At 50.5% G+C, this 27727-nt stretch overlaps 1 long non-coding RNA gene across 1 annotated transcript; it reads left to right on the plus strand.

Annotated features, from left to right (window-relative positions):
- Nucleotides 1-27727, plus strand: LOC131384372 (uncharacterized). Its single transcript, XR_009215163.1, has 3 exons — nt 1-373; nt 1202-1302; nt 26377-27727. It is a non-coding gene; the product is annotated as an uncharacterized LOC131384372 (long non-coding RNA).

The raw sequence follows: 27727 nt of genomic DNA on the forward strand, positions 1-27727 counted from the left end.
AGACGGAGTCTCGCTCTGTCATCCAGAGCTGGAGTGCAGTGGCGCGATCTCAACTCATTGCAGCCTCCACCTCCCAGGTTCAAGCAATTCTCCTGCCTCAGCCTCCCAACTAGCTGGGATTACAGGCGTGGGCCACCACACCTGGCTAATTTTTGTATTTTTAGTAGAGACAGAGTTTCTACTCCGTCAGGCTGGTCTCCAACTTCTGGCCTCAAGTGATCCATTGCCTCGGCCTCCCAAAGTGCTGGGATTACAGACTTGAGTCACCGTGCCTGGCCTGGATGGAACATTCTGCTCGCTCTTCATCCGCTGCCTACCCATGATGTCTTGGGACTGCTAGAGCCCTAAAGGAAGCCCCTGGACACACAGGAAGGTGTGGAGAGGAGTTCTCACACTTGCACTTGGGAGGAGGGCTCAGGAGAAACAGAGGCTGGCAACACCCCCTCACACACTGGTCCTCTGGAGGGCCAGTGTCCACAGACACTGTGGACTGAGTCCACAGAGAGGAAAGGGTCCTGCCTTCATCAGAACTGCTCAGCAAGCAGTCCCACCCCAGGGGGGTCCTGCGAGGTAAGGGAGGGGCAGCTAGCTAGGTGAGGGGCTGAGAGAGTGGGGAGGGGATAGAGGGAAGAAGAGAGCGAGAGGGAGAGGGAGGGACTGAGCCGATTCTCAGCTCCTTGACCGTTTGCTGAGCTCTGTCTGAGTGGACAGATGGTCCCAAGTCAGGCCACACCAGAGTGGCCTTTCTGCTCCCCCACACCCTGCATTCCTCAACATTGCCGGCCCCTGAGAGACTTTCCTTCAGAGAAGCAAATGGCTGGCGAATGGTGAAAGACACTGCGGAGAAAAGAAAGCACAGCCCGCTGCCCTGGGAATTAACATGATTTAGGAGACCTGCAGGTCACCCCCTCATTACTAAAAGCCATCCTGGAATGAAGGTCTGTGGCTATTTCTAGGCAAAACTGTCTGATAAGATGAAATAGCTCAACTCCTGACCATTAAGTCGTGAAGGCCATGGCCATCGTAAATCCCATCTTTCCGGCCCTCTGGCCTGCATGCAGTGCAGCCCAGCCAGTCGGTGGCAGCCACCTTGGTAGGAAGGGCCCTCATCCTCCTGGCTGTTCCCCAAGGACTGGGCAGGCTTCAGTGCCGAGGGTAGTGTGAGCACTTGAAAGCCGCCCTGTATGTTTGTTTTCCCCAGGTGATCTAGAATTACTCCCGAACTCTCTACCAGCTCAAATCCTCCTCAACTCACATCAGACAAGACGGCCCTGCCGCTTACCTGTCAGATCACTTGGGCAGGTAAGCTCATTTTCCTGAATCTTTACTTCTACACCTTAAAACGTGAGCAATACTATCTCCCTGGCAAGGTTGTTTGTCAGGGTAAAATGAAACAATAATCGTGGGTGCATCCTGGAGCTCTTTCTTACAAAGCGTGCCCCCAAATCTGTCCCCTCTTTCTGAGGATGCCCTTCCCCTATTGTCTCCCTGGCCATTTCCTACTCATCCTCAAGGGCCATGTTCTCAGGGGGTTCTCCTGACTCACCCAGGCACATTAGATCTCCTGCGTACCACTATGACTGCACACAGGTGCAGGAAATGGCTGTTTGCTTTGCGTTTGAGGAACTCGGAAAGGGAGACGTGGTAGAGAAAGTAGTGGTTAGGGGCACTTTCAGACTGAAGGATGTGGATTGGGGAATATGGGATTCTTGGAGTTGAGGACGCAGCTTCTCTCCTGTCTAGCAAATGGGAGAAAGACCCTTCTGGACACTAAGCCTGCAATTCCACTGGTGGCCACCAGGTGTCCGTGGTGTCCTGGGGCAGTTGTAATGAGAGCAGGAGCCCATGAAACCAAAAGCATTGTTTTTATAAATTCAGCACTCTTCAATCCCTATTAATAAGGTTAGCGGTGCAGTTCTTGCGTCTCCTGTCCTGCCTCACCTTGCAATGATATTCATTGGCATTCCTTTCTTCCAAGAACCCACCTAGGAGGCCTTGCAGGAGATATGTCTGGTGCTAGCTGTTCCTGCAGTCTGAAAAGCCAGTTAAGATACAAATATGTGAGAGGACACTGCTTGAATCTGCTTTCATTTTTTAAAAAGTTTAATTATTCACAGACTTTGCTTCTTTCTGACTAGTAACATGACACCTGTGATGCAGTTCAAGATGGTGTGTGGTGATCTTGTAGTTGAGAAGCACTGAGCTAGCCATGCCAAGAAGGTTGCCCTCCTGGGACTAGCAAAAATTCCATCCAGGAGGCCATCTCTGTCAGGCTTGTCCTGACTATCTTTTTGGAGAGGCAGCAGAGTGGAGTGGTTAAAAGCATGATTCTGGAGCCCAGCTACCTGGGAGCAAAGCTCGTCTCTACTACTTACCAGCTCTGAGAGCTTAGGCAAGTGACCTATTTTCTCTGTGCCTCTGAGTTTTCATCTGTGAAATGGGAGTAACAATAGTCCTGTCTCATAGGGTTGCTGGGAGGCTTGAATGAGTTAATGTCCGTGGGGTGCTGAATCAGTGCCTGGCATATGGCGAAGGCCATGTGAGCAATAAATATTATTATTATTAGAAAAGGTTGGCTGGGCACGGTGGCTCACGCCTATAATCCCAGCACTTTGGAAGGCTGAGGCGGGCGGATCGCGAGGTCAAGAGTTAGAGACCAGCCTGGCCAACGTGGTGAAACCCCGTCTCTACTAAAAATACAATAAACATTAGCCGGGCGCAGTGGTGCGTGCTTGTAGTCCCAGCTACTCGGGAGGCTGACGCAGGAGGATCGCTTGAACCCGGGAGGCAGAGGTTTCAGTGACCCGAGATCATGCCACTGCACTCCAGCCTGGGCAACAGAGTGAGACTCCATCTCAAAAAAAAAAAAAAGAAAGAAAAAAAGAAAAGGTCCCAACCTACTCACTTATTGTTCACTTGCATCAAATGCTAGGTTCAGTGTATTTTTCTTGCAAGATTAGAAACGGAGAGATGGGTCAGAAGGGGTTGGTCAAAATAGACCTCTCAACCCAAGCAGGCGGGGCTGGCTTCATGGCTGGGTGACCTGTGCAGGACCCAGGGCTCTGAGATAAGAAGGGCACGTGATTTAATGCTCTGTTATCCCCATCTTGATATCTGTTTTTTTGTTGTTGTTGTTGTTGTTGTTTTGGAAATGGAGTTTCACTCTTGTCACCCAAGATAAAGTGCAATGGTGTGATCTCGGCTCACTGCAACCTCCGCCTCCTGGGTTCAAGCCATTCTGCTTCAGCTTCTTGAGTAGCTGGGATTACAGGCATGCACCACCACACTCAGCTAATTTTTGTATTTTTAGTAGAGACGGGGGTTTCACCATGTTGGCCAGGCTGGTCTCGAACGCCTGACTGCAGGTGATCCACCCACCTCGGCCCCCCAAAGTGCTGGGATTACAGGCATGAACCACCGTGCCTGGCTGATATTCTTAATTTATGAAGGAAGGGCCCCGAATATTCATTTTTCACTGGGCCCACAAATAATGTAGCAGGTCCCACAAACAAATTCGTCTAGATTCAGAGGGCCTCTTGCCTTCCTCCTCTGCTTACATTGGTTCCTTTCTCCCATCACCGGCGAGTACCCTACCTTGGGGGATTTGCCCCAGACTAAGCCTTTTATTTTCCCTTCTAACATTTTAATGAAAAATTTCAAGTGTATAGCAATGTTGAAAGGATTTTATAGTGAGCACCCATACACCTGCCACCCAAAGTCTACCTGCCACCCAAAGTCTGGACTTACTTTTGCCGTCTTATTCATACTCTCCCTGGACTGTCCTTAGCTACAGGACTCACATCTCTTGCCAACAGCTCTGAGGCTTCCAGTCCTGCTGTCTGGACCAAGAAAGGCTTCCTGGGCTCTGAGTGTCAAATGGCGGCCTTTAAGGAAGGGGGAATGGTGGAAAAGGCTGCGGGGGGTTTTGGAGAAACTGCTAGGGAAAGACTGGCACCAAAGTTCCACCAGCCCAGGCAATGAGGGTGCAAAACCGATAAGATGAGTTCTAGAAAAGCAAGGAAGGTTTCGTTCTGGAGTTTGTGGACTGAGGTTTCCATTTGTGACCAGGATTCTCGTTGGTTCCTTATGTAGTTTCTTACGCCCCGCATGGTCTTCTAAGCATTTCTCACAGACGTGGTCTGGGGGCGAACACCAGCAGCCCTGCGAGGTGGCCAAAGAGGAGGTTCTTCTCTTCACATCTTAGGAAACTGAGTCTCAGAGGTTCCCTCCCTGGCCTGCCCACAATCCCAGGGCTAAAAGAGTCAGACCAAGCCTAGGGCCTTGAACCCCAACAATGGGCCTTTTTCTTTTGATCCCATGATGGGGGTGCAAAAGCGTTGCATTCCCCTGGGTAATTTGAAGAAAAAATCCAAAAAACTCCAACTTTGTCTCCAGGAAAAAGAGGGTGTCTGGGCTGTGATTTACCTCTGAGGGTGTGGTTGCACTGAGCGTGATCACACTTCAAAGGGTTAGATCTCATTTCTCTCCCTTTCTATCTTGGGCCCAGGGCTCAGAAATGTGTGGACTCCCCCACAGCCCCTCCCAGCATCCCTGCCCCCTCCCAACTGCCTTGGGCAGGTGACACCTGTATTATTGCTAAGGGTTAAAAAGCCCCCGAATCAATAAAACCCATTAATGAGTGTTGGTACCTCGAAGGCTACAGATAAATCCCTTCTACTCAGTGAGTTCAATCCCATAAAACAGCTCTCCCCTTTCAATCCTAGCATTCATTTGATAGAAAATGTGGAGAAATTTTAAAAAGGTGACTTACTAATTGCCTGTAAAATAAAAGGCAGATGGAAGCTTTATTACAGTTGAAGGAAGTCGGGAATATTAAGGTAAAATGTCAAATAACAATTGATTTTCCTTAGACATAAAGGGGCGATTTATGGCTTCCTAGTTACTACAAACGAGAAATTATTTGAAGTTCTAAAAAGTATGAGGAGAAATAAAGATTAAATAGAAGATGAAATCATAGGGATTTCTCTGGGAGGTGACTTCAATGCCCCTGGGGGCTAGAATTCATGTGGCCAGCGGCCTAGCCAGCTGGGGCTTGGCAGTTTCAAGATTTAGAGGCAAGGTGTCTCTGAGGAGCGGGGAAGCGGCTGTTTGCTTTGTGTCTGAGGAACTAGGAAAGAAAGATGAAGATAGGGAAAGTTGTGGTTAGGGCCAATTTCAGACTGACGGATGTGGGATTAGGGGATTCTTGCGGATGGGCCTATAGCTCTGCTCCCCGACTAGCAGATACTGGGGATCTGGGGAAGGGAAGGGTGAGCTGCTTTTCCTGTGACTTCGATGGCGTCCTTACAGTCAGGGGACACTGTCCTTGCTGGGTCCTGGACATCAGTGTCTACGTACATACCCCTGCAAGCCACAGCACTACCCAGGCCCTGTGGTGGCTTTGCTTGGTCTGGGCCAACCTGGTCTCCACACTGACAGCCAAAGACGAGGAGAGGAGAAAGAACTCACGGCTAGGCGTGGTGGCTTCCGCCTGTAATTCCAGCACGTTGAGAGGCCGAGGCGGGTGGATCCCTTGAGCCCAGGAGTTTGAGACCAGCCTGGGCAACATGGCGAAATCCCCACCTCTACAAAAAATACGGAAAAATTACCCAGGAATGGTGGTACACACCTATAGTCCCAGCTACTCTGGAGGTTGAGGTGGGAAGATGGCTTGAACTCGGGAGGCTGAGGCTACAGTGAGCTGTGATTGTGCCACCGCACTCCAGCATGGGCGACAGAGTGAGACACTGTCTCAAAAAAAAAAAAAAAAAAAAAAAGGCTCATTTCCAGGCTGCCAGGCTCATGTTAGCCTGGGGTCCTGCAGAAGCTGACCTGAGACAAGTACTCGAGGGCAAGTTGTTTGTTTGAGGGATGCTCACAGGAAGCTCCAGGAGGAGGGTAGGGAGGTGACCCAGGGAAGGAAGGCAGCTTACAGGGGCGTGTTGTCAGGAAGGGCACCCCGGCGGGTGACTGGAGCTTAATTTTGCTGGGAAACTCGGGAGCCAGCGTGGAACCCACACCTCAGAGTTACCTCACTGGAAGGATGAGGGAGTGGGTACTTACGTCATCCTGTCCTTGGTTAAGGCTGCTGGATGGAGTGGGTGGGACACTCATTCTTTAGCACTCCCAGGGGCCCTCAGGCTGTCAGAAGTTAGGTCCGTTGGGCTCCAGGATGAGGGGACCCCCGGAAGGTGCGGGAGGGTGTCCGCAGCATCTGCCTCTGTGCTTTCCCTGTTTATGTGAATCCTCATAATTCCCGCCACATGCAGATCAGAGCCCCCAGCTTTATGGAAGAGAACACAGGCTTGGAGAAGATAAAGAGCATTCCCACAACTAGGAGGAGGGGAAAGCTAGGAGTTCGACCCAGAGTTCCCTGACTTCAAAGCCCATGCTCTTTCTACTTCCTGATTTATTTATTTAGTTAGTTAGTTAGTTAGTTAGTTAGTTAGTTATTTTGAGATGGAGTTTCACTCTGTTGTCTAGGCTGGAGTACAATGGCACGATCTCAGCTCACTGCAGTCTCTGCCTCCTGGGTTCAAGCATCTCTCCTGCCTCAGTCTCTCCAGTAGCTGGGACTACAGGCGCCCACCACCATGCCCGGCTAATTTTTTGTGTTTTTAATAGAGACAGGTGTTTTTAATAGAGACAGGTGTTGGCCAGGCTGGTCTTGAACTCTGACCTCAGGTGATCTGCCCGCCTTGGCCTCCCAAAGTGCTGAGATTACAAACATGAGCCACTGCGCTCGGCCTGCTTCCTGATTTTTGTGTAAGACACATCCCAGGAGTGTGGTAGACTGCAGACTCCTGGGCCCACCCTCAGAGCTTCTGCTCTGGCAAGGACGTGTTTATCGGTGAGAGGGGTGTCCAGGAATACATGCCTTTTTTTTTTTTCTTTCTAGAGACAGGGTCTCGTTGTTGTCCAGGCTGGAGTACAGTGGTGCAATCATAGCTTACTGCAGTCTCAAACTTCTGGGTTCAAGTAATCCTCCTATCTCAGCCTCCTAAGTAGCTGGGACTACAGGTGCATGCCACCACGTCTGGCTAATTTTTACATTTTTTCTGGAGTTGGGGTCTTGTGATGTTGCCCAGGCTGATCTTTAACTTCAGGTCTCAAGACATCCTCCCACCTTGGCCTCCCGAATTTTTGGGATTACAGCCGTGAGCCACTATGCCCAACTAGAATACGCACTTTTTTTTTTTTTTTTTTTTTTTGAGACAGAGTTTTGCTCTTGTTGCCCAGGCTGGAGTGTAATGGTGCGATCTCGGCTCACCACAACCTCCCCCTCCCAGGTCCAAGTGATTCTTCTGCCTCAGCCTCCTGAGTAGCTGGGATTACAGGCCTGCGCCACCACGCCAGGCTAATTTTGTATTTTTAGTAGAGACGGTGTTTCTCCATGTTGGTCAGGCTGGTCTCGAACTCCTGACCTCAGGTGATCCACCTGCTTTGGCCTCCCAAAGTGCTGGGATTACAAGCATGAGCCACCGAGCCCGATCTTTTTTTTTTTTTTTTTTTTTGAGATAGGATCTTGCCTGGTTGCCCAGGCTGGAGTGCAGTGGCCTGATTACAGCTCACTGCAGCCTCAACCTTCTGGACTCAAGCAATCCTCTCACCTCAGCCTCTTGAGTAGCTGGGACCACAGGTGTGTGCTACCACACCCAGATAATTTTTGTGCTTTTTGTAGAGACAGGGTTTTGACATGTTGCCCAGGCCGGACTCAAATTCCTGGGCTCAAGTGATCCTCCTGCCTCAGCCTCCCAAAGTGCTGGGATTACAGGTATGTGCCATCGTCACCAGCCAGAATATGCATTTTTTTTTCAGACAGGGTCTCACTCTGTTGCCCAGGCTGGAGTGCAGTGGTGTGATCTCGGCTCACTGCAACCTCTGCCTCCTGAGTTCAAGTGATTCTCCTGCCTCAGCCTCCCAAGCAGCTAGGATTACAGGTGTCTGCCACGACACCTGGCTAATTTTTGCATTTTTAGTAGAGATGGGGTTTCACCATGTTGGTCAGGCTGATCACAAACTCCTGACCTCAAGTGATCCGCTCACCTTGCCTCCCAAAGTGTTGGGATTACAGGCATGAGCCATTGTGCCTGGCCGAATATGCACTTTTAATAAGCCATCAGCCAGGCTAGGGAGGCCGGGGGCCAGGCTTGAGAACATTTGCACCACAGCCACTGGCTACTTGCCCCTTTTTCCATAAGCTTCCACCACCTTCTGTCCCCTCCATCTGGGTCTGTTCCTCAGGTGCTTCCCTGGGAGCTCTCTGAGTGACATAACTGTCCCCAGGTGCTGAGAGATGGAAAGAGGAATCACCAGACTGGAGCAGGCCCCCAAAGCGGAGATGGGAAGGGGAGGCTGGTGTTCTGAGGCTGCTGAGGCAGTGAGAGGTGACCAAAGACAGTGGCTGAGAACCAGGGAGGGGCTGCAGGAAAAAGCCCTGGGCGCAGGTCACTCTTTCCTTTGTGTCTTTGAGAGGGGAAAGGTGAGGTACTAGGGAAAACCATGTGGAAGGGGGTCAGGCTGCAGAAAAGCTGCAGGAGTCCGGAGGACTAAGAAAACAGTGGAAGACCCCACTGCAGCCCAGCATGTGAGGGTGACAACGTCATGAACGAGGGAAGAGCAGGCAGGGGGTGGTGGCCTTGTGGCCTCTGGAGAGAAGGAGCCGCATGACTGGGGTGATCTGGGGTGACCCTCAGGGTAGGGGTCCCTCCCTAGCACTGCGTACAGAGGGAAGCCCACACTGCCAGGTGCAGTTTCCCTGACAATGCTTCTCCTTTTAACACTATGTGAGTTTCCTAACGCTGCTGTAACAAATTGCCATAAACCGAGTGGCTTCAGAGAACACAGATGGACTATGACAGTTGTAGAGGGAAGAAGTTTGAAAAGCGGGGTGCCTGCAGGCTGCAGTGCTTCTGCAGGCTCCAGGGAGAATCTGGTCTTTGCCTCTTCCAGCCTCTAGAGGCTGCCGCACTCCTTGGCTCATGGCCCCGTGTCATTTTAGCCTCTGCTTCTGCCGTCACATCTCCTCTGCCTCTCCTGCCTTCCTCTGTCCTTTATAAGAATGCTTTTGATTATATTGGACCCATCTGGATAGTCCAGGATAAATCCCTCCATCCTCATATCCTTAATTTAGTCACACCTGGAAGGTTCCCTTTGCCACATAAGGTAACATGTTCACATTGGGACAGTTAGGGGATTGGGATGTGGACATCTTTTGAGGTGGGAAGAAGGAGCTGGGGTTCTTTTTAAAATTTTTTTGAGACAGGGTGTCTGTCACCTAGGCTGGAGTACAGTGGTGTGATTGAGACTCACTGCAGCAGCCTCAACCTCCTGGGCTCAAGTGATCCTCCCACCTCAGCCTCCTGAGTAGCTGGGACTACAGGTGTGCATCACCATGCGCAGATGATTTTTGTATTATTTTAATATTTTGTACACTTGGAGGCCTTGTAATGCTGCCCAGGCTGGACTCAAACTGCTGGGCTCAAGCAATCCTCCCATCTTAGCCTCCCAAAGTGCTGGGATTACAGGTGTGTGCCACCACACCCAGCCCGGACCTGGGGTTCTTGTCTCATGTCAGCCTTAGCAATCTGGGTGACCCTGGGCAAGGCCTATCCCCTCTCTGGGCCTTGGTTTCTCCACCTGTGCAATGAGGCTGTCCCCTCTGGCTCCTTCACTCTGAGTTTTTCAGTTGGGAGAATATCTTGGAGGGAGCGGAGGTGGGGGAGGGGGTGGTCATCATTCCATTTCAGGGCCTCTCAGAGTCCCGCCGTGGTGTGCACTGTGTGTGTGTTTAATTTTCTACATTTGGATGTGATCCTAATCCAATAAATGCTTAGGAGATTTCTATAGAATAGATTAATTTTTACTAGAAAAAATATAATTGGCTGATGTTAAGGCTACTGCCCTGACAAATCTGCCTTGGCCATATATCTGAGAAGGTAAAAGACCTGCTACGCTTGCACATAAATATGCCATCTTCCCCACAGGCCCCGGAGAAGCACCTCAGGGAGGTTTCCCTCAGTGATTTATTCTTCATTAATAAGCTCTATGCTATATTAGGATCAGATTTATGACTCTGCCTTTCTAATATTTCTGACATTTCATCTGAAAAGAATTACAAATGAAATCTTGAAACTTTGCCACTTCTCCCCGCTAGTGCCCTGGCACTCTGTGTCCAAGGGGAGCTGGTGGGCTGGGGAGACCCCAAGAAGCAGGGACAGAGGCATGTTTCTCAGGGAAAGGAACGATCAGCTTGACTTTGGGAGGGCTTTATTCGGTTTGCAAGCAGCTTGGGAGGTGAGCGGTTCAGGCGAGAAGGCTGCAGACCAGACCACAAGCCCAGCAGCAGCAGTGATGCCTGTAACATGTATGAGATGGTGCCAGGCACATTCATTCATTCAACAGCTATTTGTTAAGCACTTTACTATGTGCCAAACACTGTGTTGGTTGGTGCTTGGGATACAGGAAAGAATAAAAGTGAAGCAATGACGAAGATCTTGGCCTTCATGCATATGGTGTTCTAGCGGAGGTAGGGGAGTGTCAAGCACTGACGCATGAAAATCCTGAATAGGTAAAATATATCGTATGTTCACACGTGGTAAGGGCTATGACAAAACAGAAACAAACCCTCCACACAGGGAAAAGGGAACCAAGAGTGCTGGGTGGTCAAGTTGCAATGTTAATTAAGAAAGCACTTCAACTCATCAACTCAGGGAACCGTATTATCCCCGTTTTACAGGTGAAGACGGAGGCTCAGGGTGGATTAGGAGCTACACAAAGACACGAAGGGAACTTTGCACAACTTGAAAGTTTGCAAAGTGCCGTCCGAGCCATTAGTCTCCCTTCTCCCCACTGACTGCACTACCACAATCACATGGGGACCATAAAAATACTGTTGCCTGGGTCCCGCTCCCCAGAGGGTTTGATTCAATTGGTTTGGATGCAGCCTGGGACTTGGCATGTGACTCTTGTGGTGCCAGGACTAAGAATCTTGTGTGAGCTCCCAGCACAGCCTCTCAGGCCTCTGTTTTCTCACCTGCAAGATGTGGGTAAAAATATTCGCCCTGTACTGCAAGAGGACGTCAGGAGTGAAGGCAGAAACACAGCACCAGCCCTCCAGGACCTCCAACCCCTCCCCCACCCCAATCCTTCACCCCGGTTGTACCTTCTGACCCCAAAGTGGCTCTGATTATTTCACTCCCACAGGCCACTGGCTCAGAGGTATAGAGCTCACCTGTGGCAGATGGAGATGCGGATCTGAGGCTTCTGATGCTGCCACACCCAGCGGTGCCCCCCAAATTCCGGGCCCCTGGGTGACATCTGCTCTGTTCCTGCAGCATCAGAGCACAATAAAACCAGCCACCAGTCCCAGCCCTGCCTGCATCCCATCCATTCCTGGGTGCCTAACCCCGAGGATCCACTGGCAGTATGATGTGGACCTGTCTTGGAGCTCAGGGATATGCTGGCCACAGGGAGAAGCCAGAAACCAACCTTTGTGTCACTGTGTAGTGACAAGTGCCTTTGGAGGTCACAATAGCCAGTGGTGATTTCTACCACTGCCCCCAGCACCCAAGGTGGCAGAGGGGCCCTGTCAGTCACCCCCATTCTGTTCATGGTCTCACGGTGGGCTCCACATGGGGGGTGGCAGCCCTCTCCCCCACCCCACCCCACCCCTTTCGACAGATTGGGTAATGCAAATACAAATAACACCAAAAGATTGAGGTGCTGGGCAGAAAGGGACCAAAGGCCCGTGTATGTGTGAGGGGTCGGGACAGGGCAGGAGAGGAGCAGCAAGAGGCTGTGACCGCCTGGATACTCACTGAAGGGCAGGGAGGCTTCCTGGAGAAGGAGGCCTGGCAGGGGCTGAGGGAGTGAGGCCAGGCATGGGGGTTTGGAGGGACCCCAGGCATGGCATGCCTCCATTCCTCCCCGTGTTATCCACTCTCTCTAGGGGGTGCTCTGCAGGGAGACAGTTTGCATCCAAGCAGGGAGGCAGGGAGGATGAGAGGCAGAGAGGAGCCCAGCTTGGGTTGGTGGAAAGGCTGGGAAATGCAGGAAATCCAGGAGGGGGAGAATGATTCCAAGCTGTGGCCTGTGATGGGTCTTGAAACCAGGTGTAGGCACTTGGACCTGATTGCTGGGGAGCCACAGCTGCTTCCTGAGCAGCAGCAGGGCAGGATGCGAATCAGACTAGGGGCAGTGGGAGGAACTGAGAGGCCTCAGGTCACGGGAGAAAATGCACAGGGCCAGAAGGCAGAGATGCTCCTGTTTACTTGCTCTGGGGCTCAGGACAGTCAGTCACCCTGAGCCTCAGACTCAGCTCACTCATTTTGCAGAGATCCTGACGGCGATGCTTCAGGATGATCGGGAAGAGTCAGTGAGGTAAAATATGTGAAATATGCCTTGAAAACTACAAACCACAGCACACGTTCTGTTGTTGCTTCTGCTTGACGGACTCAATGAGATGGTGGAGACAAGAATTACAGAAGCCCATGAGGAGGCCAGGGGGCGCCAAATAGACCCACTGAGGACCAGTGGGGACTTAGAGAAAGGATGAGTCAGAAATGACAGGAGCAGGAGGCAGGCCTTGTATGAAGGATGAAGGTGAAGATCATACACCATTAAATTTGAGAAAGAGGCAGGAGGAGCTGCCATTTCTTGAGTCTACTGGATGCCAGCAGTAGTGCTGGGCAAGGGCTTAACAGGTGGGGAAATCGAGGCACAAAGAGGTTAAGTAGCTTGCCTAAGATCACCCAGTTAGTAAGTAGCAGAGCCTGGCAGCTTAACTCCAAAGTCTTTGTACTAAAGCCAGATTTTCCAAATTTGCCCAACTGTAAGAATCACCTGGGCCTGTAATCCTAGCACTTTGGGAGGCCTAGGTGGGTGGATCACCTAAGGTCAGGAGTTCGAGACCAGCCTGGCCAACATGGTGAAACCCTGTCTCTACTAAAAATACAAACAATTAGCCAGGCATGGTGGCAGGTGCCTGTAATCCCAGCTACTTGGGAGGCTGAGGCAGGAGAATTGCTTGAACCCCAAAGGCGGAGGTTGCAGTGAGCTGAGATTGCGCCATCGCACTCCAGCCTGGGCAACAAGAGAGAAACTCCATCAAAAAAATGAAAGCCCAGGAGTTTATTACAGATGCGTATTCCCAGGCCCCTCCCACTGAGGTTTTGAGTTAGTGAGTCCAAGGCCTTCTGCCTCTTCCCAATGTATTCATTATGCACCATCATTACTCTTGTTCAGATACAATGTGACTGATAGCTTGTCTCTGGCAGCACAGCAGCCACACCCAACCAATCCAGACCTGAGTCATGAGGGCGCCAATCACAGCTAACAGTTTTTTTTTTTGAGATGGGGTCTTGCTCTGTCACCCAGGCTGGAGTGCAGTGGCACAATCTTGGTTCGCTGCAGCCTCTGCCTCCCGGGTTCAAGTGATTCTCCTGCCTCGGCCTCCTGAGTAGCTGGGATTACAGGCACCTGACACCACACCCGGCTAATTGTATTTTTAGTAGAGATGGGGGTTTCACTATGTTGGCCAGGCTGGTCTTGAACTCCTGACCTTGTGATCCACCTGCCTCAGCTTCCCAAAGTGCTGGGATTACAGGTGTGAGCCACCGTGCCTGGCCCACATAGCTAACATTTAATCAGCACATACAGGGCCATGCTCATCATTTTTTGTGCACAATGCCATTTAACCTTCACAACAGCCTGTGAGAAGGTGTGTTATCCTCATTTTACAGAGGAAGAAACTAAGGCCCAGAGAAGTTATGCAACTTGCCCAGGGACACACAGCTTGAAAGAGCTGAGGTTTAACCCGTTTCTATGGGGTCTGAATCCTCCTTACCACGGCTCTCTCCCCTGACTCCCAGGTTGTGTTTGGTGTACTTGGGTAGTGTCCAGCTGACAAATGAGATTTTTTAGCTTCAGACAGTCTATGCCATGTAGAAATGCACCCAGGACTATGCATATTAGGGAGGTTTGCAAATGTGTCCACATTAGATAATTTTTCTCAAAATGCCCCTCACTGAACTTCTGTCATGCAGTGTGTACTGAGCACCTGCCTCTTGCTAGGTCCTGGGAGAGAGGATGAAGAGGGCAGAGTCCCCACCCTCAGGGGACCTGAAAAATGGGAGTCCTTTGTGCTCGTGGAAGCAGGGCCTTGGGGCCTCAGCACTATAGACATTTGGGGCCTGGTAATTCTTTGTTGTGGGGGGCTGTCCTGTAGATTGTAGGATGCTGCACCGCATCCCTTGCCCTTGCCCTCTAGAAGCCAGTAGCACCCTCCAGTTGTGACAGCCGTAAAATATCTCCAGACATTGTTCCCAGTTGAGAGCCACTTCAGTAAAGAAAAAAAAAAAGACTTCTGTATCCTCTACACATGGACTGAATTTCACTGACATTTCTCTAAAATAACTGAATCTATTTCTATACTCATTTTTTTTTACCAGCTGCCATTTTATTTTTCTTTTTTTAAGAAACAGGGTCTCAATCTGTCACCCAGGCTGGAGTGCAGTGGTGCAATTATGGCTCACTGCAGCCTCGACCTCCTGGGCTCAAGTAATCCTCCCACCTCAGCCTCCCCAGTAGCTGGCATGCCACCGTGCCCGGCTATTATTTATTTTATTTTATTTTTTTGTGGAGACAGGGTCTCCCGATGTTGTTCAGGCTGGTCTCGAACTCCTTCCTGGGTTTAAGCAATCCTTCTGCTTTCATTTCCCAGAGTGTTAGGATCACAGGCATTTTGCAAATGCACCCGGCCATTTTATTTCGTAACAAAGCACAAATCAAATGTACGGTGCAGCTAGATTTTCCTTTATAAATAATGTCTAATGGATTTATTTCTGTCAGCTGCCTAGAACATTCTGGTATCCCAGACAGAAGTGCAGCACCAGGTGGAGGTGTTGCAGCTGAGAAGTTCTGACCAGCACACCAGCACCCCCTTAAAAGCTGTCTATACTTGCGGTTCTCAGCTAGGCTGCCACAGAATCGCCCAAGTCTTAAAAAAACAGATCTCTGTCCTACTGCTTGAGATGCTGGTTCTCTAGGTCTGAGGCTCTGGCACCTGTGTGTTTTTAAAACTTTACAAATAATTTAAAGAGCCTACAAGTCCATAACAACAGAATATTTCCCTCCACTCCTCATCGTCCTGGAGTTCTCCGACAGTGCAGTTCTATAACTGGACACGCGATGTCGCTTTTCAGCCACAGTTCTCACTAAGCGGCCCCACAGGGCGGCAGGTGCCTTCTGCAGAGAGAGAGATGGCCTTGGCTGATGGGCCAAGACCGGGCATCCTGGCTCCTCCTCTGCACAGACTTTTCACAGATGTGAACTCTCCCTACTCCCTGTCTTCTCCTGCGCCCAAATGAAGCCTCTCAGCTGGCAAGAGCTGAGAGCTACCAAGTGAGCCATTGCTAGTTTCTATTGGGTTTGGAACCACAAAAGGCAGAATTATTAAGGCTGTAAAGGACCTCAGAGCATCTGGTGCAGTGAGTTTCCAACTTGTAAAAATATGATGTGATCTCGGACAAGTCACTTAACCCCCTGCCTCAATTTCTTCATCTGTAAAATAGGATAGGAATATATCTTGCCCGTCCGATTGTTATGAAGACAAAGAGAACAAATGCACGTAAAGCCTGTGACCACGTGCTTTGTGAATGGAAGCTTTTATTTATTTATTTATTTATTTATTTATTTATTTATTTATTTATTTTTGAGACATAGTCTCGCTGTGTTGCCCAGGCTGGAGTGCAGTGGTGCGACCTCAGCTCACTGCAACCTCCACCTCCTGGGTTCAGACGATTCTCCTGCCTCAGCCTCCTGAGTAGCTGGGATTACAGGTGCCTGCCACCATGGCCAGCTAGTTTTTGTATTTTTAGGAGAGACGGGGTTTCACCATGTTGGCCAGGGTGGTCTCGAACTCCTGACCTCGTGATCTGCCCGCTTTGGCCTCCCAAAGGAAGCTTTTATTTTTATTATAGCTTTACATAAGGATAAATTCAGGCTTAGTGAAGGGAAGTGACTTGCCCAAGATCATACAGTGAGACTGCTGGATCTGGGGCTCTACCTCAGAATTTTTTTTGAGACGGAGTTTCACTGTGTTGCCTAGGCTGGAGTGCAGTGGCACAATCTCGGCTCACTGCAACCTCCACCTCCCGGGTTCAAGCAATTCTCCTGCCTCAACATCCCTGATAGCTGGGACTACAGGCTCCCACCACCACGCCTGGCTAATTTTTATATTTTGAGTAGAGACGGGGTTTCACCATGTTGGCCAGGCTGGTCTCAAACTGCTGACCTCAGGTGATCCACCTGCCTCAGCCTCCCAGAGTGCTGAGATTACAGGTGTAAGCCACCACGCCAGGCCCTCAGAATTCTTAAGACCCAGTCTACTGCCATTGTCCCATGACTTTTCCTACAGGGAAAATCACAATCCCAGAAGATAAGACAAAGAACAGTAAAAGGTGGCTTTTGAGGCAGTGAGTTCTACCTGAAGGTGGGAACAGCCCAGAGTGTCTGGGGACAGAGTGGTGAATTCTACTCAAGCCTTCCCCTGGCTTTGTGGGTGAGGATGAGTTTCTACCCTGAAGCTCAGCCTGTTCAGCTATAAAATCAGGATAATGGTGGCTGTGCCTCCTTGGAGTAGAATAAGAATCAGAGCAGAACAAGAGAAAGCTTCAGTGACTTGTCAGGTGTCGACCTTCAGCATGTTGGGAGAGCCATGGGACCCTTCCCCTTTCCGTAAGAGTGCCAGCCCTCACAGCAGGCCTGGGATCCAACGCCCGGCACCCAACTGGGAGCCCAGGGACCTTGGCCAAAATCTGTTTCTGCTACAACTTGGTGCCCAGCCTTTGTCAAGTCACTTCCTCATTTGCAAACTGGGAGAGTTTGGATGAAACTATTGAATGAAATTATTTTGGGGGTTTCCTCCTGGCTCTCACAGTCCTCGCATGCTCACCATGTCCTCTTCAATTTCATTAGCACAGCCCAATAAAGGGTTAAGCAGTGGCTGTTCCTCTCGTTCTTTGGTTAGGACAGGAAGGTCAGGGATGAGGCCAATACAAGAGGTAGCCGCCGCAGCTGATGCTGGAAATGACAATATTTCCTTCCTAGACTCACGTTTGTCCCCTCTCCCTGAAGCTTTGCCTGCAGTGCCCTCGTAAAGAAGTTGGCAAGAAGCAGGAGAGAGGCTCAGCCCTTCTCTGAAATGGATACGCTGGTTGCTCCCCCTCATGGCTGGTCTCATTTGCCTTCTTCATTTTTAGACACATTCCAAACTTTTCAGCAAATTATAGTGTTTGCCAACTGGCCGTCTGGGGCCCAGGAGAGATGCTATTTATAGTGATGCTGGGATGCTGCCATCCCAGAGCAGCCTGGTAAGAAACGGGGCCAGAGTGCCTGGGAGTGGCGTCCTGCACCCTGGGGAGAGGCCAGGGCCCTGGAGCAGGGTGGCAAAGCTGGTGGCCCGTGGCAAGGACCACCGACACATCCCCTGCCTGCCTGGGCCCTGGGGTCTGTGCCCATACCCCACACAGGGGGCTGCCTCCGTGCTCCTTGGAGAGACGATGGTGCTGCGGGCGCACTGAGCACAGTCAAGGCTAAGACCCACCATAGATCAGCCCTTGCTCATGCTGACTGTTGCCCCATTTCACTTCATTCTCTCACTCGCTCATTCCTCCGAATCTGCATCCTGGTTTTGTCACTACCTGGAGGTGTAAAGATATCACCAAGCTCACCTTGTGGTGTGAGCCTTGATTTTCCCCATCTGTGTAAAGGGTGGGTCTGAGCTCCAAAGTTCCTTCTAGTCATATGTAGAGTGCATAATAAATGTGTTCGTATTCCCACTGCGCTCAGTGGGCACTGGGGCATGCAGAAGAGAAATTGGAATAAATGTGACCCTTGTTCTTCAGAGGCTCAGTACCAGACTGGAACCAGGACCCCGATGAGGGGCCTACCCAGGGAGGGCAGCGTGCTCTCCTATTTGTGTCAGGCGTTACCATTTACAAAGGGCTTTATGGCTTTGAAGGTCCCCACAACGCCGTGAGGAGGTGAAGTGTGGCAATGCCCATTCACTAGGGAAAATACTGCATCTCAGAGAGACCAAGGGACTCGCTCACGGTCACACAGATACAGCCAGTAAGTAGGGAAAGAGCCGGGGCCTCTGGGCTCCTTTTCCAGGGCTCTGGCCTCGGTTTTAACCCGTTCTCCTAGACCTCTCGGTCTCTGGGCCTCCCCTCCGTGTTCCCCACCCCCACTTTCCATCAAGAGCTCAATTCTCTTAAGTTCTATATTCTCTCTTCCCCACCTCTAGAAATCTCTGCCTGCTTCCAGAAAAGGCTTTGATTCCGTCATTTTTGGCATTTCCCACCCAGGAATCAAGGCTGCCTCCTCTGTGAGGAAGGCGTGTGGAAGGCGAGCAGCTGAGGACACCTCTTTTTAAGAGAAGCTTCTCCATGTTCTTAGCCAGGTTATATAACTTCTTTTGCTTCTTTCTTTTCCACATTCTCCATATTTTTTCAAAATGAGGATGTGTCACTTCTACAGTTAAAAATGGAAATCTTCAATTAAAAGAGCAATCAGACACAAGGCAAGGTATGCTTACCTGCCCAATCACCAAGGAGCAGGGAGACACTGGTCGTGGAGGCCATAGGTGACCGGCCTTGAGGGAAGGGAAGGAAGGGGAGATGCAGGGAGGCACAGCGGAGGCACCCGAATGTGCTCTACGAATGTAAGTCTGCCACCTGCCCCTCTGTGCCCAGCACCCTGGAAAGCACCCGCACACAGTAGGCCCTCAGCAAACTCCCACTGAGCAAAGGGCCCTGTGAGTAAGGACCTAGAAGCAGGATGTGCTTGAGGCATGGGGTGGGAGGGCATCCAGCTTGGCTGGCGGTGGGAGCCAGTGCAAAGGTGAGCTGAGACCAGACGGTAGAAGACCTTCAGTGCTGGGCCGAGGAGGGTTCCTTCATCCCATAGAGAAGAGCTGCCATCCAAGACAGGAGGCTGGGGAGTGACATGTTGAAATCAGTATCTTAGGAAAATAAAGCCACTGGCTGGGCCACTGGCTCACCTTTGTAGAGGGGTCTACGAAGCTCCCACGGTTTCAGATAGTCCCTGAGAGCCCTTCCCCTGGCGATGGGCTCCGTTTGAGGCATGTCCAGTGTGAAAGGACCACAGGCCACCTGAGGGACAGGACCAAGCAGAGAGCGAATGACAGAATGCCCAGGGCTCCAGGACAGGGCTGGAGATGTGGGAGTGGTCCCTGCCTTGACAGCCAAAGGGGCTGAGGGCTGAGGGTTGAAGGCTGAGAGCCAGGAAGGTCCAGGGGAGCAAGAGGGGAGCAGAGGGGGAGCTCAAGGTGTTGGGGCAGTGGGTAGAGAGCCAAGATAGGGAGGGGACAAGAGAGGGGAGGATCTCATGGAAAAGCAGGAGCATGAGACTGAGAGAAGGCCCCTGGAACACTGGCTTGAATGTGGCCAACACTGGCACTGCCAGTACTAATCCCAAACCAGGGAGCTCAGCCAGCACCCTTTCTGCATGTCCGCTCTTTCATCAGACAGCTAGGAACAAGTTATACGAGATGATGTCCAAGACCAATAAATGTCCAAGTCCTTTCCACTGGATCTGGCCCCAGCCTCCTCTCTGAACCATCTCCTATCACCCCACCCTACCCCCGCTGGCTCCTTCTGCTCCAGCCATACAGGCTTGCTCCTCGGCTCAGCTTGTGCCTGCCTGGGGAGCTTCGCGCTTGCTGTTTCCTCCTTGAGAAATTCCTGCCCTGGATAACTCCTTCCCCTACTTCCTTCAGATCTCTGCTCCCTTATCAGGGGGCTTCCCCTGGCTGCCCTATCTATAACAGCACTGACCACTCTTTTCCTCTTCTCCTGCTTTCTTTGTCTTCCTGTTCTTATCACTACCTGACATCACACATGTCTTAGTTGGCTTGTTTATATTCTGTCTCCACCCATCTTAGTCAGCTACTGCTGAAATGATGCTGTGTAACAAACCACCCTGATACTCAGAGGCTCCAAACAAGTGCTGATCTTTCTTATTTGTGAGTCTGTGTGTCAGCCCGAGCAGGGCAGCTCCAGGCCGCAGCTTGGGTTTGGGTGGACTCCATGTCTCTCTCCATTCTCCTTGGACCAAAAGCTCTCTGGGGCACATGCTTCTCTTGGAGAATGGCAGGAACTTACAAGCCAAGCCAAACCTCACAGCATGGTTAAGGGTGATCATGAAACACCGCTAACATTCTAGTGGCCAAAGAAGTCTCATGGCCAAGTGTAATAGCAGTGGAGTGGGCAAGTTTACTCTCTTACACCTGTTGTGAAGAGGAGCGGGAGGGGGTGGGGGGTGACTGTTTTCACAACAACAATGCAAACTATCCCATCTCCCAATAGAACATAAACACCTTAAGACTGGGACTGGGTCTGCATCTCCAGCACTTAAAATAGTTCTTGGCATACAGTAAGGGTGCAATAGACATTTGTTAAATAAATATACAGACTAACCAATTAGCATAATACAGATGACAAAGCTGTCTCTCTTCTGCCAGCTTCTGTGCCTGAAATGTTGATGATCTATCTCCTCCCTATTTTCCTGACATCTCTCCTGTCCCCACCTGTCCATGCCCAGGGTTTGGCTGCTGTGACAGAAATGTGAGAGCCTCCTGTCTCCCTTGGGCTCCCAGTAAGAGCTTCCATGCCTCTCTCCCTGCTCACCTGGGCTCGCATCCCTGGGGACCTTCTGAAAACAGCTTCCAGGGCTCCCAGAGCTTACTTAGCCAGATTCTACATCTGGCTCCAGCTGTTACCCTAAGCTTGGCCTTGTTTTCTGACCTGACCACAGCTTCATCACTCCTACCTGACTGTGGGATTCTAGCCCCCAGTGGGGTGGGGGACCAAGGGTGACAATTACCTGGGACCTTGACTATTGAAAGGCTAATCAGGATTGGGAAAAAAGAGTTGCTAAAAAGGATAGTATTGGATAATTGGTGAGATTTGAACATGGACTTTATATTAGTATTGTGTTATTACATTTTCTGATATTAGTCATTCTTTTTTTTTTTTTTTTTTTTTTTGACGGAGTCTTGCTCTGTCACCAGGCTGGAGTGCAATGGTGTGATCTCGGCTCACTGCAACCTCTGCCACCCGGGTTCAAGCGATTCCCCTGCTTTGGCCTCCTGAGTAGCTGGGACTACAGGGGTGTGCCACCACACCCAGCTTATTTTTGTACTTTTAGTAGAGACAGAGTTTCAACATGTTGGCCAGGATGGTCTCGATCTCTTGACCTCGTGATCTGCCCACCTCAGCCTCCCAAAGTGCTGGGATTACAGGCATGACCCACCGCTCCCAGCCGTTAGTCATTCTTATAGGTATGTAAGAAAATGTCCTTGAAGTATTTAGCAGGGAAGGTCATGATCTCTGCAGCTTACTCACAAATGGTTCAACAGAATGAGACTGAGAGTAGACTAATAAGAACAGACTGAAGAATATAATTATTAGGCCAGGTGCAGTGACTCACACCTGTAAATCCCAACATTTTGGGAAGCTGAGACAGGAGGATCACTTGAGGCCAGGAGTTTGAGACCAGCCTGGGCAACATAGGGAGACCCCATCTCTACAAAAAAAAAAAAAAGTAAAAATTCGGTGGGCATTGGTGGTGCATGCCTGTAGTTCCAGCTTCTTGGGAGGCTGAAGTGGGATGATCAGAGGACCTCAGGAGTTTGAGGCTGCAGTGAGCTATGATTGCAGCACTGCACTCCAGCCAGGGAGACAGACTGAGGCCCGGTCTCTAAAAAAAAAATCTATGTGAGTCTATATATTCTTGCAACTTTTCTATAGGATTGAAACTCTTTAAAATAAGTTTAATAATAAAAACAAAAGCTGGTGGGTGAGACCTTTCATGTACTCTCCAGGAGAGTTAAACCCCCCCACATTCCTGTCCCCTTGTTTACTCTCAAGCACCCCCTCCCCCACCCAAGGGGGTGTTTACTGAGCATCTCAGCGATGAGCTCTCACCCCCTGATTTCATCAATTATAAATGTGCTCGCTACTCACCACACGGCAATTTGTGACGGACTGTGGTTTGCGGTGAGAGTAGCACCATCCAAGTTCACCGCAGCCGCGAGTAGAGATGAGGGTTGGGGCCAGACACAGGGCTGTGGGGGCGGCAAGGGCACGCAGGCAGCCCTGCCACCTTCCTGTTTGTCAGCCAAGTGAGGCTTCCGAGGGCAGTGGGCGAGCGGGTCACTACTCAGGGCCAGCTACTGCAGCCAGGCCAGGCTAGTCAGGTCTGTGCAGCCAGAGCCAGAGGCTCCGCCAGGATGTGAGGTCTCCCAGCTCCTGGGAACTGAAGCAAACACTCTGACTACCCCTTCTTGAAGTGCCTTACGGTGTATAAATTCGTTTAATCTGCACAACAAACCTAGGAGCAGTTATTGTTACTGTCCTCATTTTGCAGATGAGGAAACTGAGGCAAAGAGAAATTAACTCATTCAAAGTCCGGTAAGTGACAGAACCAGATTTTACCCTCATACTCACTGCCCATATTGCCGAGTAACTTACATTAATAGATACTATGCATGTTTATTTTATTATTATTTTTTTTTAGAGATGAGGTCTCATTCTGTTTTTTTTTTTCTTTTTCTTTTTTGTGACGGAGTCTCGCTCTGTCGCCCAGGCTGGAGTCCAGTGGCGTGATCTTGGCTCACTGCAAGCTCCGCCTCCCTGGTTCACGCCATCCTCCTGCCTCAGCCTCCCTAGTAGCCCGGCTAATTTTTTGTGTATTTAGTAGAGTCAGGGTTTCACCGTGTTAGCCAGGATGGTCTCGATTTCCTGACCTCGTGATCTGCCCGCCTCCGCCTCCCAAAGTGCTGGGATTACAGGCGTGAGCCACCGCGCCCGGCCCTCATTCTTTCACACAGACTGGAGTGCCGTGGTGCAATCTCAGCTCACTGCAACCTCAACCTCGGGGCTCAAGCAATCCTCCCACCTTAGCCTCCCGAGTAGCTGGTACCACAGGCGGTGCCACCACACCCAACTAATTTTTGCATTTTTTGTAGAGACCGGCTTTTGCCATGTTGCCCAGGCTGGTCTCGAACTCCTGAGCTCAGACAATCCACTTGCCTCGGCCTCCAAAAGTGCTGGGATTACAGCACCACGGTCAGCGCATACTATGCATGTTTAATTGACACCTAATGATTAGGTAGCAACAATTTCTTGGCTGCCTTATTCACCTTCATGACTCCCAACATTGAAAATGTCTTTCCCCATGTGAAAGCATTTGTGGGCTCCTACTGCCAATCTATAAAGCAGAAATCCTTCTGTGGCACAAAGCCCTCTTTCTTTTTTTTTTTTTTTTTTTTGAGACGGAGTCTCGCTCTGTCACCCAGGCTGGAGTGCAGTGGCGCGATCTCGGCTCACTGCAACCTCCGCCTCCCGGGTTCACGCCATTCTCCTGCCTCAGCCTCTCCGAGTAGCTGGGACTACAGGCGCCCGCCACCACGCCCGGCTAATTTTTTGTATTTTTAGTAGAGACAGGGTTTCACCGTGGTCTCGATCTCCTGACCTCGTGATCCGCCCACCTCGGCCTCCCAAAGTGCTGGGATTACAAGCGTGAGCCACCACGCCAGGCCACAAAGCCCTCTTTCTTATCTAATTTCCCATTTCCCGTTCCCCCTTCCCTCTTCTGCTAAGAGCTCTTCCCTATCCACATTATAAGTAGGGCGGGGGCACTAACTCCACCTTGCGTACTCCAAATCAACCACGTGACCCAGGCCTGGCCAATCAGGGCTCCAAATCCTCTAGCTATAGTGATTGGTTTAGGGAGGGACATGTGACCCACCTGAGCCAATGAGGATCTGTTCTGGGACTTCTGTCTGAACTCTTGGGAAAATAAACTCCTAATGTTGGGTGGCTGAGAGGATGAATGTGAGCTGGGAGCTGCAAGCAGCCATCATGCTATTCCCTTCAGCTTACAAGTAGTGTTTTCCTGCTGCTTACAATTCCAAATCTTAAGTGTTCCTTGCATCTTCCTCTCACCAAAAATATTACAGCACTGGAGGGCTTACATGGTGTCTCAAATGTTTGGAGTTTAAATCTGCCTTGCAGCTTCCGTGGCCACAGTGAGTGTCTGAGCCCTGGCCGCTTTCTGCTGATCCCGGGGAGAATTTACCCTGCCTGTCCTTCCTCCCTGGTTCGTTCTCATGTACTCAGATCCCTGCCTCACTCTTCTCTCACACAGACAACAAAAGAGAGTCAGATTGTGGTCTTAAAGGCACAGGACTCTGAAGTTAGGACCAGAAGACCTTGGTTAGAGTCTAAACCTTGTCAGTTACCAAATATCATTAGGCACATTAGTTAATCTCTCTGAGGCTCATTTCCCCATCAGTAAAGTGGGTACTGCTGAAGATGTGGTCTTTAGATCTGTTCTCTAGACTGTAAGCCCCGTGCTTCCTGGTTATTGCCTAAACAGAGATAGAAATTAGTTTCTCCTTACCTGGGTGTCATTGAGCTTCTGGTCATTGTGAGATGGGTGACCAAGCCAAGGGCATCAAACATCCCAACGAGGCTGAGTTTTCTGCATCTACACGGCTATCCCAGCGTTAATCACATATGGACCTTTAATCAGAGTTTGCAGAATAAGTGAGAATTGTGTCAGAGTATGAATGTACATATTATCTTGTTTTAGTCATTGTTACTCTAGGGGACCATTCTTGCTACAGGAATATTGCACAAAACCCAGAAATTCATTGACTCTTTCCCCTAACCAAGGCCTAAAGAGCTGGTATTAGACATAGGCCAAGGCCAGCCAGAGGCCCAAAGCCTGTTTCCCAGGGTAGGACTGCCCTGGCCTCCCCCTCCTTCTCCCCAGGCTCCACCCCAGGGAGCTGAAGACCAGGCTGGGTACAGCACTGCTGAGAAACTGAGGAAAAGGCCACTGGCCTCCTCTCCCACTGCAGGCTGCCCACTTGGGAGGGGGAAAGCTTGTCACTAAATCAGGTTCAGTTTTGGTCACTATCTTGGCCTGGACATTTTAGCATCAGAATTGAGATGTTTCTTGTGACTTAAAGTGACTTCAGGACTCTATTCTACCTAGGATTGGGCAGAAAAGTTACGGGCCTGCAGGAGTTCCAATTCAGAAACAGGGGAGATTACTTGCACTGAAGAAAGTCTAAAGGAAGGTAGGAGACAAAAATAAAGTTGTGTTTTGATGATCCTAGGAGCTCTGCTTGTTTGACATACCAGTTATACCTGCTGTCACGGTAGTTATGAGTTAGGGGACCCAGGTGTCTGAAGTTATATCCAGAAGGCTTCTGAGGGTGCACCAGGCGGTCCCTTGGCTAAAAGTGTGAATTAAACCCTAAGAGCCTGCCCAGACTATCAGTCCCAGTTTCTAGGTCCACTGTCCTTGAATCTCGCTGCTTCTTCCTTAGGCTGCTGGGAGTCTGAACCCTCCCCCGCAACACCCCTCCCCCATGCCTCAGTCGTGGGAAGGGGGGGCCCTTGAGCAGTAGGGCCAAGCCCTGTTCAGCCTGGAACCAAGTTCCCATCAACAAGGTGGTCTGGGCAGTGGCCAGCCAGAAAGCAGTAATTACTGTTGAGGTGCAGGGACCCCAGGTAGGGCCCCCACCTCCCACCTCTGTGTGGGCAGTGAATGGGCCTGCCCCTGGGTAAGACGGTGTCAGCAGGCGCCTGCCCACCCCTTGCTGGGTTCCCAGGCCCCTAGAGCCCTCTTGTAATAGGAGCCATTTGCCCTGTAACCAGTGGGTGACCAGATTTTTAATCTTGGAGACCCCTTGGATCCCAGGCGGGAAGTGGGATTTGTCAAATGGGGAGGGGCGGGGCTGTCTGGGAATGCCAGACGGGGTTGTGATGGGGAAATATGTCTCCTTTCCATACAGCCGCCCTCCCATACCTCCAGCCTCCCTCTACCCCGCAAGTCAGCTCTGTAGCTCCTAGGAGTATCTCCAACATTCTTAGCTGTTGAAAGTAAATGAATGCCTGAAGTTGAAGTCTGAATGGCTTGTTTTGCACTAACTCAGGTGCATGCCAAATAGGGGTGTCTCTTTGCTTGATCCTAATCCTTCCTCCTCTGAAATCCTTTCTGGCCTGCTGCCTATCAGCAATGGCCCTGCAAAGACCCTCTAGCTGGCCACGGGAGAAGCTGTGTTCTTGGCTATCAGGAGTGAGAACACTGGACCCAACCTTGCCTATTCTCTGCCACAACTCACTGTGTGATCTTGGACAAGTCACTTCCTTTCTTTCAGCCTCAGTTTCAGGAGACTTGGCACTTGCTCAGTGCCAATGTGTGCCATGTTCTTGACAAGTATGGTCCCACACAACCTTGCCAATGGCCCCGTGACCTATGTCTTCTTGTTCCCAGTTTACGGGAGAGAAGATGCAGCCTGGGAGAGATGTAGCAGGTGTCTGAGGCCACATAGAAAGTCACCCAGGGCCAGGATCTGAAGCTGGGTCTCTCCAGCTCCACTGCCTGGGCGCTTTCTCCTCCACAGCGACCTTCAGGTCATCATGAGGAGCCTTTCAGACTAAAGCTAGAGAGCTGGGATTCCAACAGTTCAGCAACCCGTGCCTTCTCCATGGCAGCTGCTGCCTGACCACCTAGTGCCTTTCCACTAAGGTTGCTCCTTCCCTCTCCTGAAGATTATCCTCCTGCCCCTCTATCCCAAACATCTGTGGTGTGCACCTGCTGCCCAAAGTTGAACTTTTTTTTTTGTTGTTAGAGACAGGGTCTCACTGTGTCATCCAGGCTGGAGTGCAGTGGTGTGATCGTAGCTCACTGTGGCCTCCAACTCCTGGGCTCAAGTGACCCTCTCACCTCAGCTTCCTGAGTAGCTGGGACCACAGGCATGCACCACCACGCCTGGCTAATTTTTAAATTTTTTGCAGAGACAGGGTCTAGCTATGTTGCCCACCCTGGTCTTGAACTCCTGGGCTCAAGCAATCTGTCTGCCTTGGTCTCCCAGTGCACTGGGATTACAGGCATGAACCACCACGCCTGGCCCTCCAAAGTTGAACTTTTGAGACTCAGTTTCCTTCTTGGTAAATTCAGGCTCCTAGGGTTGATAAGCTCAGGTGCCACCTCCTCAGAGACATCCTCCTTGACCATATCACATGACCTCTCACAGGGGCCAGATTCTTTAATGTATTCATTTGTCTATTATCATGTTTCCCCACTAGAAGTTCCACAAAGGGCAGGGGCTTCATCTGTTTTGTTTGCCGTTATGTCCTTAGCACCCAAAATTGTGCCTGGCACATATAGTACTCAGTATGTATTTGCTGGGTCAGTGAGTGAGTGAATTTATACTAATAACAGCAGCTACCATTTCTAGAGTGTTTACCATATGTTGGGTACTGTGTCAATCTTCCCAACAATCCACAGACGAAGATCAATTATTACACCCATTGTACAGATCAGGAAACCGAGTCAGGTTAAGTAACTTGCCCTAAATCCTACAGTCTTACTTGGAACTTCTGACTGCAGTGCTCATCAGAATGCATTGTCAACCCAAAGGTCATTTCCAGCTCAGGTGGCTTCTGTCAACAGAGCTCATCCTGGCCTTTCCAAGAGCCAGACCTCCGACATCGGTGGAGCCCTGTGCATAGTTGGCCCCTCCTGGGCGTCTTGTCCCAAATACAGAGACCTGGATCCTTTTCCCGCTCATGGGCAACAGCCCAAAATTAAAAACAAAAGCCATATTAAAAAACAAAACCAA

Source organism: Hylobates moloch, unplaced genomic scaffold (assembly GCF_009828535.3).
Source record: "Hylobates moloch isolate HMO894 unplaced genomic scaffold, HMol_V3 SCAFFOLD_10, whole genome shotgun sequence".
NCBI lineage: Eukaryota > Metazoa > Chordata > Mammalia > Primates > Hylobatidae > Hylobates > Hylobates moloch.